This window comes from Galeopterus variegatus, unplaced genomic scaffold, assembly GCF_000696425.1.
Source record: "Galeopterus variegatus unplaced genomic scaffold, G_variegatus-3.0.2 Scaffold1144, whole genome shotgun sequence".
Lineage (NCBI taxonomy): Eukaryota > Metazoa > Chordata > Mammalia > Dermoptera > Cynocephalidae > Galeopterus > Galeopterus variegatus.
In genome coordinates, this window is record NW_007727255.1 from 272,967 (window position 1) to 284,245 (window position 11,279).

General features: G+C 49.3%; 1 protein-coding gene across 1 annotated transcript in view; it reads right to left on the minus strand.

Moving 5' to 3' along the window:
• Positions 1-11,155, minus strand: part of MGMT (O-6-methylguanine-DNA methyltransferase) — a 283,705-nt gene extending 272,550 nt beyond the window's left edge. The window contains exon 1 of the mRNA XM_008575131.1: positions 11,086-11,155. The gene's annotated coding sequence lies outside the window, so the exon portion shown is untranslated. The remainder of the gene's footprint in view (positions 1-11,085) is intronic.
• Positions 11,156-11,279: the final 124 nt, after the last annotated feature.

The window sequence follows — 11,279 nt, forward strand, 5'->3', positions numbered from 1 at the left end:
GCCATAGATATAAAACAGGCCAATTTGGTGGAGATGGGGGCCAACAGCCTTTCAGTAAGAAATGTCTTGCAAGGTCCCCAACTCAACAGAGATCTCCAAATATCCTCAGTGCTGTATCTTAGCCCCAAAAGTGCATACTGTATGGTTCTGAGAATTCTAGCTATTGTTCAACAGGATGACTAAATGCTGCTCCTTGGTCCAGGCAGGGTAAGGGTTTACATCATCCAATCTAGATTTAAAAAAAAAGCAACCCCCCAAAAATCCCAACCAACCTGCCCAGACTGGCTCCCTGTCCTCTCCTTGAGCTAAAGAAACCTGGTCAGCCAGCACTTGAGCCCAGTCTCTCCACCCCACCGCTCCTGCCCAACAGGGCTGGGTGCCTCTGCAGCTTACCACAGCATGTCACCCCCGGCCTTCTGACAGTCCACCAGCTGGCCCTCTGGGGACTCCTGCCTTGCCTGCTACATCTCATTTCTGCAACCACTGGGGTTCCTCATCACAAGAGTTGGGTTTCTATTTGTCCTGTTTCATTCCTACACATGCTCATACCTTTTGGGAGGCCAAGAGCTAAACCCAACAACGGAGACTTTTAAGCACTGTCTGATTACAAAGTTATCCTCATCTCAAAATCCCAACTCCCCACACAAACCTCTAACAAGTTCTGTGCCTCTGAATTAAATTTAGTCTGCATTTGTCCTGTACATTGGTCTGCTCAGGCTGTCACAGCAAAATACCAGACTGGGAGGCTTAAACGACAGACGATTATTTTCTCACAGTTCTAGAGGCTGGAAAGCCTGAGATCAAGTCTCAGGCTGACTTGGTTTCAGGTGAGGCCACTTCTCTTGGCTTGCAGACAGCGCCTCCTTGCTGCATTCCCACATGGCCTCAGAAGGTGGACTATGGTGGCTTTATAAATCTCTCTCCCTCTTCTTATAAAACCACCAATCCTATCAGATTAGGACCCCACTCCTATGACCTCATTTAACCTTAATTACTTCCTAAAGGCTCTATCTCTAAATACAGCCACTTTGGGGGTCAGGACTCCAACTGAATGAATCCAAATGAATCTGGGGAACAGAGTTCACACAGCATCCTGTGTTTGGCACACTTTGCAGGGCCTCCCCTCAAGTAGAGGCTACATACCAGGCCTTGGAGAGCTTCTAATCTAGAATTCCAGCATGAAGAGAAGAACACAATACAAGTAAAACAGAAAACAGTATAAGATGTGATGGACCCCAAGGGGAGGGAGAGATTACGGGGTCAAGTGGCTTCTGGAAGAAATGAGAAACGGGAAGGATATATAGAGAGAGGGGAGCAGAGCAGGGTGTGTCTGAGTTTGGGTTGGGGTCAGAAGAGGTTCACCCAGGTGAGAGCAGACTGGAAAGAGGGGGACATGGGGCCTCTGACCTATTCAATCCAGGGGCAAAGCACGGCCGTGCGGGCTCTAGACAAAGGGCCCATTCGGATGCAGTGTGGCTCTGCACAAGTGACCAGATGAGCCTCATGGTCTTGCTCCACCTGGCGCATGGACGGGAGGGTTATCTATACCACACCTTAAACAGAAGGAGGGCGTGACAGTAAGTGGCCTTCTCTTCCTGTTTCTGCGCCAAGTGCTGAGCTCAAAACCACTTAGGTCCTCTCTAAGCGACTTCCTGTACCGGGCAGTTGGGCTCCTGCATGCAGTCTGGGGTGGGGTCAGGCATTTCCAAAAGCTTTTCTTCATCGGTGGTGGGAGGATATGAAACGAGAACATTCTCACCATCGACCTCCGGAGCCCACCTGACAGCTCTAAGCTCTCCATCTTGAGAGCCCGAACAAACCAGAGGGTAGAGTTAATTCTTCCAACACCCAACAACCTAAACGGATCAGGAACAAGCGCCGCCATAAACCAGGTTTTCCAGAAGAAATTGGGACTTTCCTCATGAATGCCTGCACACAGCCGAAGCCCACCACACAGCTGCTTCCCACGTTAAAGCAACTTAAAACACCCTTTTCCGGCTAATACTGAAGAATATTTAACTAATCTATCCAAGAACCCATCCTGTTTTAATTGCCATGATCCTCAATGGCTAGGAAGAAAAGCACGGCAGGCCCAAAGAAGGGAAGTCTTATGAGCAAGAAATCTCCATGTGGAGAGGAGAAAAATTACTGAGGAAATGAGAACCACAACCTTTGGAGGTTTTTCAGGAAGTGACAAATAGTCCAGGGAACAGAACAAGGGCAGTAATACTTATGTCAGTCTAAAGGAAAATAGCAGGGGCTCGGGAAACACTCTAATTACACTCATGGCAAAAATGAACACATTTTTTAAAAAGCTAGCAGGAAGTCTTTAAAGCCCATGATTTTGTAGAAAAAGACAAAGAAAATTAAACTACTGATTCAGACCCGAGGCCCAAGTGGACTCTAGACAGTGACAGATGACGGCAATGATGTTGAGGAGGACCCTGCCATGAGTGCGCCGGGGTGACCAACCATCCCAGTTTTCCCTGGATGTTCCCATTTGAGCACTGAAAGTCCTGCCTCCCAGCAATCCCCAGGAGGGACAGAACGCAGCCCTCCCCAAAAGCCTCTCCTCTGGCTGGACATGACACACCCACAGTGGTGGTCATCATGGTCAAGAAGGTCAATAACACTGACCTTCAAGAATGTGAGAGCTTGATTTTGGAGCCTGCACATTCATTCTAGGTTACAACTCTTGCAGCAAACGTCACAACCAGCATCATGGGAGTAGCCTCACCCGGCCTGCCAACTTTGACCCCAAGGGAAGCGGACTCCAGGGCGTGGCTTGGACACGGTGGGCACAGAGGCAGCACAGGAGCGTGGGGATCAGCAAGCACGCAGCACGCCTGCTACCCACCTGCACAATAAAGAACAGCACACATGGGCTTTCCTTGGGACAGCTACCTAAATTCAGTAACTTTTGGAAATACATCGTTTCTTTTCTTTGCCCATTATTCTAAGAACTTGTCTTGAGTACTAAAAGCCTTGCTAATAAGAGCAGCTGCACACACTGAGCATGACTCCAATCATGCCCGTGCTAAGGACGTTACGCACGTTCTCATTTGATTCCCTGTCACCCAGCTTGTGCATGGCCTGTCACTGCTGGCATTATTTTAACTAGATGACAATTTCAGGACACCGAGACTCTGATGCTCCATTTCTAAAGAATTTCACTGAGCTCTGGCTTTAGCCACTACTAGAGGAAGTTGAGGCCTGCAGTGTTCAGTGCCTCGACACCCCCCACTTTGACCCTGCCATGTCTTCCATCTGTCCTTCCAACACACCAGCTTGTGACCACCACAAGCCCCGTAGCTGCTGTTCCGCCCCAGGAACCTCTTCTCCAGATCTTCATGTGGCTGCCATCTCTCACTGTCCACATCTCTACCCAAAAGTCACTCTCGGAGGGGCCTCCATCAACATCTTCAACCATTTATCACCCCCGACCCCACACCAACAAAGGCCAAACCCTCTATCTCATCTGTCACCTTCACAGCCTCACCAGCACCTACAACAAAGATCTGTGTGTGACAGGCCCAATCGCGAGGGGAGCCCCTTGAAGACAAGGCCACTAGAAGCCCCAGGCCCAGATGGAAGCCCAACCCTGTGGCCCTGGGTGAACACCTGCTGCCCCTCTCGGCACTACAGGGGCCCACAGTGACACACTCAGGCACACCGGCCAGCTAAAACATTTCCTGGTGTTCATCTAAGGAAACTAAGTGCACACTGTACTTTCAATTTGCATTCCGATGTGACTGTACACCTAAAACTTGACGGTTTGATTTTAAAGATCCTACTACTACCTGCAGCAAAGTACAGGTTACCCCCCGCGGAGAGCAGGCTGGGCTGGGGAGCGGCTGCTAATGAGCCTCCTTCCCCCTGCTGACAAGTCTGCTTGAATGAGCAGTTAAAATAAGGCAATCTCTCCGCTTCAGAACCCAAATGCCAGGCAAGGCAGAAGGGGTTTATTTACCCTTCCAAAGCCAGATATTTTTCTCTGAACTCCCTGAGGATGAGCTTTTTGTAAATTCACATAAAAAGCACATCCACCAAACGTTTTCTTCTTTCTGAATAAGAAAAATGATTCTAAACTTAGTCATCTTTCATAACTACATTCTCCCTCTCACCTGCACAACACTCAAGCAGAAAGCCCACAGGGCTCACCCCAACCACATCCCACAGAACCGTCTCCTCACGGCCAGGCCTACCACCCCAACCCTCCTCTTCTCCCCCACCCAGCCCACACATCAGCTACACAACCTTCTATCCTTGTACTGGAAGCGTCCCCCACTCACAAAGCTCCAAGGCACCTCAGGCTCGGAGAGAAAAGCCCCCACTTAGCACAGCCGGCCGCCCAACTGTTCCAGACCTCCTTTCCAACCCCCACACATGCTACACCCTACCCAAACTGAATACTGACAGGTCCCCAAATGCACCCTGGAGTCCATGTCCCATTGCTCTGCCCAGAATACCCCGCTGCTTGGACCACTTGGGCAAACCTGACAAGATGCCCCGCAAATGTTTCAATGGGAATCAGGCTGGGTCCCTGGCTGGCCGGCAGGGACATGCTAAGGCACATGGGTAAATCTTGGGATGTGACAAGCACTCTGGATGCTCCCCTTCCTCCCTCGGATCCCACGGCACTGGTGCCCCCACTCTCAGATGGGGTGGAGTGCGCATGAACAACCAAGGGCACAGTACATGCAGGGACGGTTTCACCCTGACCAAGTCCTCACCACGTTCAGCCCCCGCTACCGCTCTTTGTGTACTTCAGTGGGGTCCTGAGCACCTTCCAGCAGGGACAGACTTGGGTGCATTGCTCACCCACAATGCTAAGGACAATGCTGGGTTACACTGGTGTTCAGAAAACCTTAACTCGACACGCAGGTATGTATTCATTTATGCCGCATCTTTCCCCGAGAAGGACTTCCAACAGCTTCTCAGCCACACCGTTGTGAAGGTAGCACAGCACAGTGGCCAAAAGCCTGCAATTGCTTATTAAATAAATCTGGGCTGAAAACAAGACCTACCAGTATCCTTTGTGCCCTGTGCGAGTCACTCAAACTCTCCGAGACCCAGTTTCTTCATAAGCAAAACAAAGACATTAGCAGTGTCTATACCTCATCAGGTGTGCATAAAGAATTAATAAGCCCGTCTACGTAAAGCAACAAGCACATATGCCTTTAATAACCCTCCCAGGGCAACACACAGACACACACACAGACACACACACAGACACACACACACACACACACACACACACACTTTGCAGGTTTCTGATTTTTGACAAAGCTTACCCACTGGACCCACATTACCCCTGGGCAGTGTGGTATGAGCAGTCACACATGGGAAAATGCTGTCATATGCTGGTGTCACTGCTGGTTCCTGGCCAATGCCATTGTGTCAGATCCTATGTCTGGTCCTTTGGGAAGTTCTTTCAATTTAACAGACTATTAATGTCAGGCTTCCCAGAGACAGAGACTTGGGCTGTCGGCAACTGGCAAACGCCAGGAGGAACACACACTGAGTCCACCTGCCCACTCGAGGCCAGTGAGGCACAGCCTGCCATCGGAGGGGCCCACCTGGACACTCACAATGCTGTCACCCAAGAGGGCAGCATCATGAGGCCAGGCACTCAGCAGCTCTCAGTAATGTCTACTGTAAAAAATAAAATAAAATAGAAACAGGGGGCAGAGCAAACAACCTCCTACAGACAAAAGGAACTTCAGAAACCTAACAAATCAGCTCAGAGCTTCGTGAGGCTCAAGACCAAACAGAGGTCTGTGACCGCGTGGAATCTCAGACACTCTGAAGTGGAGCACAGGGCCGAGAGACCCTGTCTCTGATCCTCCCTCGACTCCGAGACAACAAACACCAACTGATACCATACTGGGGCCACCCGTGCCCCGGGTGCACCCGTCAATGTGGCAGCCCTATGAACGTGTACTGTCGGCAGCCCTACTTTGGAGAAACCCAGCCTTAGGAGGGTGAGTGACATTACTCAGGCCACAGAACAGTAACCAGTGGAGCCAGGTCCAGACTGAAGTGCGCTTGTTCTGAGGCTGTGCTCTTAACCCCCTAAAAAACAAGGATGACTGACTGGAGGGAAGCAGGGATTCTGACTGGTTCCCTACCCTCTCAAGTTTCACCTTTCTATGAGACTCTAGTTCCAAATTAAGATTTCTATCCATGTAGTGCTTTTTACTTTACAAAATAATCATTTATTATTCCATGTGCTTATGCTTACCCAGGTAGAAAAAATAAGTGTGACCATCTCCATCCGGTAGACGAGGAGGTGCCTGGGGTCAGGGTTAAAAGTTGTTCAATGTCACTCAGCTAGTAAATGGCATAGTCAGAACCACTCCCATGGTTCTCCCCACACACAACTCACACTTCTACATACAAACTCAATTCAGTCCCACAAAGGTGCATTCAGTGAACCCTCACCTGAGACCATGAAAACGCTTCCACCCAGAGGGGGAGAAACTAAACACAACCCACTCAACAGGAAATAGAGGAGTGAAATATAGTACGGCTGTCCATGCTTCACATGTTTGTAAAACTAATGCCAAAGTTTTGGTAATATCTGCATCTTTTGTCATAACCACAAAACCAAAAATTGTATTGCTATGATAACACGTTGGGTTTGCATTTTGAAGAAATTCACATTTCTCTAAGGAGTTACAAAACCATACACAGATACATATGCACAGGCAACTCAGAACAGTGCTGGCTGTGAACAGATCCATCTGGAAGGGGAACTCTGGAGCCTTTCTGGTCTGGAGAGCACTAGTTCCCAACCAATCCTAAGGACTGCCCTAGAGGTGCTCAAACACTGGGGTCCACCAGAATCCCAGCACCTTCAGTAATTCCGATACCAGCAGAGCTCAGACCACCTCTGAAGAAATGCTGCTCTTCTGTTGCTCATGAATATCCCACTCTATGGGGAGCATTCCAGGGGCTGTGACTCATCAGGCCTTACTAGAGCCACATGCCAGGGATGGCTCTTACTAACCACATCAGCAGGACAGTCAAACCTAAAGGTGACACTCCTGGCCCTTTACTGTAGTCCTTTGTATCGAGGACTAAGATGTAGCTGTTTGAAAACAAATGAGAAATAACTACGTTATTTATTACATTTCAACATTTAACGTCCCATCTTCTATTTGCCCTGAGATTCATTCACCCTCTTCACCCATCTCAGAACATTCAGTGCTAGAATTGCCCAATCTGTCAATAAGGTAAGAGTTTTCTAAACTACTATCCATATGACTCAATTTGTCAGTAAAAACTGCCACCAGAGCTGTGCTTGCAGAAAAATGTCCATAAATGCATTATGGCGACTGGCAGATCGATGTCTATAATAAAAACAAATAGATTTAACAAGTGCCTGCTTTTACGAGCCACGCCATTGGTGGACTCTGCATCCAGGGTTGCCCCCGGACTTCTGGGAACGGGCCTCAGAGCTGGGGTTGGAAACTTTGCTGACTTCACAAGTGTTACGGGTAGGAAATTATTCTAACAAGAAATTTTTAGAAGTAGTAGAGTGCACACACTAGGCATTTATTGCTCTCTCACAGTCCCTTTCAGGTTATGCACATACCCACACGACCACACAATGACAAATTTAACAACCCCAAAAATAAGTTTTTGTAGAATTTTTAACTGGCTTTACAACAGCTACATCACAGGCCAAATGAGTTCACTGCAGGTGGGGTAAGGGGGACACGAAGCCTCCTTGGAGACCTCCACTCCACTGCTACACCACCGATTTAATTGAAAATAATTTGTGGTGTTGTAAACAAGTTTCAACATTCAACACATGACCCAGGGTGTCACCACTGTGTCCGTGGTCCCTGGGGCAGCCTATTCAGTTATTTAGCTGCAGCAGCCGTCAGAAGGGTGGCTGCACGAGACCCCAAGCACTTGGGCAAGACAGTGTCTTCAACCCATTTACACGTGAGCCACAGCTGATACCCTCAAAGGTTACAAAAGACGATGAAAATGACTTATTCCTCTTCTTAGACCAATCATTATAATAGTTATATGAAGGAGGAAGTCACTCATTACATACCATACATTCATTATACGGATTTCCCCAAACTATGCAGCCCTCCTATATAAGCTCTGATGGAGTTTGGGTGTGTTGTCCCCTCCAAAACTCATGTGGAAATTTGATCTCCAATGTGGCAGTGTTGGAAACTGATTGAGTCATGGGGGCGGATCCCTCATGAATGGATTAATGCTCTCCCTGGGGGAGGGGGGATTAATGAGTGAGTTCTCGCTCTATTAGTTCCAGCGAGAGCTCATTGCTTAAAAAGACGCTGGCACCTTCTCTCTCTCTCTTGCTGCCTCTCGCCATGTGATCTGCTTGTACCTGATGGCTGCCTGCCACTTTCCGCCATGAGTAGAAGCAGCCTGAGGCCCATGCCAGATGCAGCTGTCCCAGAATTGTAAGCCAAATAAACCTCTTTCCTTTATAAATTACCCAGTCTCAGGTAATTCTGTTATAGCAACACAAAATGTACTAAAACAAGCTCTTTCATACTGTTAATTTTTTTTTTAAGTCAGAAGAAAACTATATTACTTCCACTGCCCAGCACAGATGCAGCTGTCACCCAGTGCCACAGAACACACATCACACAGTATTCAGTCCACAACACTGGGTCTCAAACTTTTTACCTATCTTTGCCCAAGATAGGCCCTTAGAGCTAAAGGGATGGGAAAACCCATGCTGTCTGCCGACAGAAACCATCTCCCCTTCCCAGATGAACCCTTTCACTTCCACATCAAACCAAGAATGGGGTGTTGGGCTGGCTGTTTACTACAGGTGTCTAAGAAAAGTCTGGAGAATCCACTCTCGTCCAATGGTAACGTTATGGTTTATATGTCTGATTTTCAAACCTTCTGGTTTTGTTTAAATAGTATTCTGCAATAAGACCCCGGTTGTTCCAGAAAGTAGCTCTATCAAAACATTCCTATCCCAGGAAACAGAGGGTCAGAGGGGACAGTGGCAGTAGCCCAATGAGCTCAGGACATGGGAGGCTCAATGTACATGCTTGGAATGACCAGAGACCCAGCGGGAAGTCAAAAACCACAAGGGAAGTGAATCTAGACAACAAACTTTACACTGGAGCAAGGGGGCTACGCAGGATCAGAGTGAAGTGTGCAAACAAATGAAGAATGTTAGCAGGCGACCCGAGGAAAAGGATTAAGAAAATGCCTCCATTTTCCTCTATCAAAGAGAATATACTGTAAACTGAAAAGGACATTAAGGCCAAAAAAAGGGAGAGTTAGAAGTCTTAGTGGTTTGAATCACTGGCTCCTAAATGTTTGTCCTCTGCAAAATAATAAAAATAAAAACGACTTAAGTTTATTTTATTAAAAAAATATGGAGTAAAATGTTTTGGTTTCCTGAGAAAGGAGAGAGGACTGGAGGGGAAAAGAACGCAGAGGGTCCCCAGGGAAGGTGATCTCCTCCTCGGCCTTCCCTTCCCCTCCTTCCCCGCGTGAAAGACAGACGAGCCCCTGTGCAGACACCTGAGACAGAACCGTGGGGCTGGAAGGAGTGAGTGGAAGACAAGGCCCAGGTGAGACTCAGCAGACAGGGAAGGAGACCCAGACAGAGGCTAAAGCTTCTGAGCAGCTGAAAACAATGAGATGTTAACCAATGTGTGCCTAGGGCTTTCTTTAAACCTTGCTAACAGGGAAGCCTTTTAAAGTAGTGCCTAACGTTAGTTAAATCCAGCTATTGCAGATTTTTTAATGAAAAGAATATTTACATAGAAAAGCATCCTAGTATAGCTCCTTACTTGAGACCTGGTTCCTCCTGCCCCAAAACTGTAACAGATGCCACCCTGACATTCAAATTCCAACTGGAGACGGCTAACCCAAGAAGAAATGAACACCTGACGGAGCAAGGCCAACTCTCCTTTGCTGCCTGCAGGCTCTGGTCCTGGCTAATGCCGGGAGCTGAGTTAACAGGATATTAACTACCAGCTGGGCTCTTGACATGGTTTCCTTCAATTTTTTTACTCCCCAACCCAGTGTGCTAAGCATTTTTCTAAAAATGTTTTTTTACTTCCCTGAGTGTCTTAGCCATTGAGATCCACGAAAATAACAAAACCATCTCCTAATTATCTGTTCAGAGATGGAGATGAAGAGGTTTTGACTTAACAGATCTCCAGGGGTTTATATTTTCGTTTATATTTAAATAACACGTCTAATTCTTAGCTCTTTCGGTTCAACAGGTGAACATTCTGCTACTAACAGCTGTGGGGACCCCCCTCTGGACACAGGCACTTCTCTATGTCTGATGATGGCCCAACCAAGCAAAAGTTGTCCCCAGATACGTAAAATCTGCCGACCAGGACTGAAAGCCAGGAAATGATGAACCCACCCAGTGAGGATACATAGTTTAAAACTACTCTACTGTACTATCACCGACTTGGGAATTACGGTGGCGAGTGTCAGTGGCTCTCAAGCTCCACTTGTTTTACTCTAAGTGTTTATGGACGCAGGGCCTAATGTGTACAAACACCAGCCCTGACAGCGAGGAGGATCCTGGTCCTCTTCCCGAGCTGTCCGTCTCAATGAATTAGGAAATATGGGATTCTGCACCAGGAAGGAGAATGCTAAGGGCGTGAAGGGCCAGAGCAGGGCCTTCTGGAAGCTTCCAGGAACAGACGGTGAAGCGACGGGCCCCTGGCGCTGGTGAGCAGTGAAGGGCATGAGGGAGGGCGCAGGGCCCGGGCACGGGTCTGGCAGAGCCGTCGACGGTGTCGGCCACCTGGAGGTGAGGCGGGGTGCCACGACCCCCAGTCCACGCCAGGTAACTGTCACCTCAGCGCAAGGTGGTCCTCGAATCCCAGGCCCATGGAAGGCCGGGCACACCTGGGTGGACCACCTGGAACACACGCGGGTCCCGTCCGGGTGGGTGGGGGTCAGGACGGCCCCCAGCCCCGACGGCGAGGGAAGGGGACCCGTTGGGGCCACTCGTGGCTGCGACTGTCTCACGGGCTCCAGAAGCCCGCTCTCCCCAGGTAGAGCCCCGCACTGTGCGCGGAGGGAGGCAGCCCAGACACTCACCAAGCTGCAAACGGTGCGGAGCACGGTGAGCTGCGAGCGCAGAGCCCCAAGGCACTCAGGTGGCGCTGGGCGCCCGCACGTCCGGGGAGCGCGGGGGCGGGGCCTGGGACGCGTGGGGGCGGGGCCTGAAACGCGGCCTGGGAGCGCGGGGCGGAGCTGGGGCGCGCTGGGCGGGGCGGGGACGGTAGGGAAGC